This window comes from Arachis stenosperma, chromosome 10 (genome assembly GCF_014773155.1).
Source record: "Arachis stenosperma cultivar V10309 chromosome 10, arast.V10309.gnm1.PFL2, whole genome shotgun sequence".
Lineage (NCBI taxonomy): Eukaryota > Viridiplantae > Streptophyta > Magnoliopsida > Fabales > Fabaceae > Arachis > Arachis stenosperma.
The window spans coordinates 55477242-55480123 of record NC_080386.1 but is presented as its reverse complement, the minus strand read 5'-3'; the positions used below and the strand labels follow the sequence as shown (position 1 = coordinate 55480123).

The 2882-nt window shown below is 39.1% G+C and overlaps 1 non-coding gene across 1 annotated transcript; it reads left to right on the top strand.

Annotated features, from left to right (window-relative positions):
* Positions 1–296: 296 nt before the first annotated feature.
* Positions 297–400, top strand: LOC130958880 (small nucleolar RNA R71). Its single transcript, XR_009077983.1, has one exon. It is a non-coding gene; the product is annotated as a small nucleolar RNA R71 (small nucleolar RNA).
* Positions 401–2882: the final 2482 nt, after the last annotated feature.

The following is a 2882-nucleotide window of genomic DNA, read 5'->3' as shown; positions in this document are numbered from 1 at the left end:
CATTCAGACTTTGAGAAATCATGTTGACTTGATGAGTCAACATTTTGTTCTGAGCCAATATGGCATTCAGAGCATCAATTTCAAGAACTCCCTTCCTTTGAGGCATCCCATTATTCACGGAATTCCTCTCAGAAGTGTACATGAACTGGTTATTTGCAACCATGTCAATAAGTTCTTGAGCTTCTGCACGCGTTTTCTTTAGGTGAATGGATCCACCTGCAGAATGGTCTAATGACATCTTAGAGAACTCAGATAGACCATAATAGAATATATCTATCATGGTCCATTTTGAAAACATGTCAGAAGGACATCTTTTGGTCATCTGTTTGTATCTTTCCCAAGCTTCATAGAGGGATTCACCATCTTTTTGTTTGAAGGTCTGAACATCCACTCTAAGCTTACTCAACTTTTAAGGAGGAAAAAACTTAGCCAAGAAGGCCGTGACCAGCTTATCCTAGGAGTCCAGGCTATCTTTAGGTTAAGAGTCCAACCATGTTCTAGCTCTGTCTCTTACAGCGAAAGGGAAAAGCATGAGCCTGTAGACTTCAAGATATACTCCATTAGTCTTAACAGTCTCAAAGATCTGCAAGATCTCAGTTAAGAACTGGTAAGGATCTTCTGATGGAAGTCCATGAAACTTGCAGTTCTATTGCATTAGAGCAACTAATTAAGGTTTCAGCTCAAATTTGTTTGCTCCTATGGTTGGAATCGAGATGCTTCTTCCATCAAACTTGGACGTAGGTGTGGTATAATCACCAAGCATCCTTCTTGCATTATTGTTGTTAGGTTCGGCTGCCATCTCCTTTTCTTATTCGAAAATTTCAGCAAGGTTGTCTCTGGATTGTTGTAATTTAGCTTCTCTTAGTTTCCTCTTCAGAGTCCTTTCAGGTTCTGGATCAGCTTCAACAAGAATGCCTTTTTCCTTGTTCCTACTCATATGAAAGAGAAGATAATAGAAAAAGAAGAGGAATCCTCTATGTCACAGTAAAGAGGTTCCTTATTGTTAGTAGAAGAAGAAAGGGAATAAAGAAAGGAGAATCCAAACACAAAGGTGAGGATAGGGGCAGTGATTTGAGATGAAGAGAGGTGAAGAGAAGTGTTGGTAACTAAATAAATAAATAGAAGAAGATGAGAGAGAGAGAATTTGAAAATTAATTTTGAAAAGGAGTTAATGAGTTTCGAAAATTAAAGGTGAGATAGAATTAAAATTAAAATTTAAAACAATTAGTTAATTAAAAAGAATTTTTGAAAAAGAAATGAGATATTTTCAAAAATTAGAGAGGAAAAAGTAGTTAGGTGGTTTTGAATCTTGGGCTTTCTAGCAATGTATAATAGTCTATACTGTGCCTGAGATTTGATGGCCCAAACTGGTGTCCAAACGCCCACCAGAAACCCCTTTTTTGGCTTAAAACGCCAGAACTAGCACCAAAGTTGGAGTTAAACGCCCAAACTGATACCAAAACTGGCGTTTGAACTTCAAGAAGAGCCTATACACGTGAAAGCTTCAATGCTCAGCCCAAACACACACCAAGTGGGCCCCAGAAGTGGATTTCTGCACTATCTACTCATTTTCTGTAAACATAGTTTACTAGTTTAGTATAAATAGCACTTTTTACTATTGTATTCAAATCTTTGGACCACTTTTTGATCTTTTGATCAGGTCTTTGAACCCTATTTCGAATGTATTATGCTATTTGGGGAGGCTGGCCATTCGGCCATGCCTTGACCTTGTTCTTATGTATTTTCCAACGGTGGAGTTTCTACAACTCACAGATTAAGGTGAGGAGCTTTGCTGTTTCTCGAGTATTAATGCAAGTATTATTATTTTTCTATTCAATTCACGCCTACTTCTCCTCCAAGATATACTCTTGTACTTAATTCAGTTAAGTAAGAATCAAGGGGTGACCCGTGACAATCACCCAATCTTCGTTACTCGCTAAGCCAAGATCCGTGTGCCTGACAACCACAAAGCGGTCTATATGATGTTCAACGTAGTCATTGGATGATAGCTGAAGTATACTTCCTTTGGTCTCTGATCCACGGATCTGAATCACCTCTCCTGACAACAGAGCATTCGAATCCGTGACGTTAGAACCTTCGTGGTATAAGCTAGAATCAATTGGCAGCATTCTTGAGATCCGAAAACTCTAAACCTTGTCTGTGGTATTCTGAGTAGGATCTGGGATGGGATGACTGTGACGAGCTTCAAACTCATGACTGTTGGGCGCAGTGACAGTGTGCAAATGAATAAATGTATTCTATTCCGACACGATCAAGAACCGACAGCTGATTAGCCATGTAGGAAACCGTAGAGGACATGTTTTCACTGAGAAGACGGATGGTAGCCATTGACAACGATGATCCACCGACATACAGCTTGCCATGGAAGAGAGTACGCATGATTGGATGAGGACAATAGGAAAGCAGAAGTTCAGAGGCAACAAAGCATCTCCAAACGCTTATCTGAAATTCCCACCAATGAACTACATAAGTAACTGTATTTTATTTTCTGTTTCATTTATCTTTTAGTTATCAACACCTCATAACCATTTGAATCCGCCTGACTGAGATTTACAGGATGACCATAGCTTGCTTCAAGCCGACAATCTCTGTGGGATCGACCCTTACTCACGTAAGGTATTACTTGGACGACCTAGTGCACTTGCTGGTCAGCTCTGCAGACTTGTGAAAAGTGTGATCACAATTTCGCATACCAGCATGCAACCACAATAATCGAGTTGAGAAATGAGAAGTTACCTGGCTTACTGAGCAAACACTGCATTTTCTATTGAGATCAAAGAGCCAGAGAGAGTGTGATCAAAATAATCCACAAAAATCCAATTTAGGATGGAGTTTTTTAAAATAAAAAATATAAATATTTA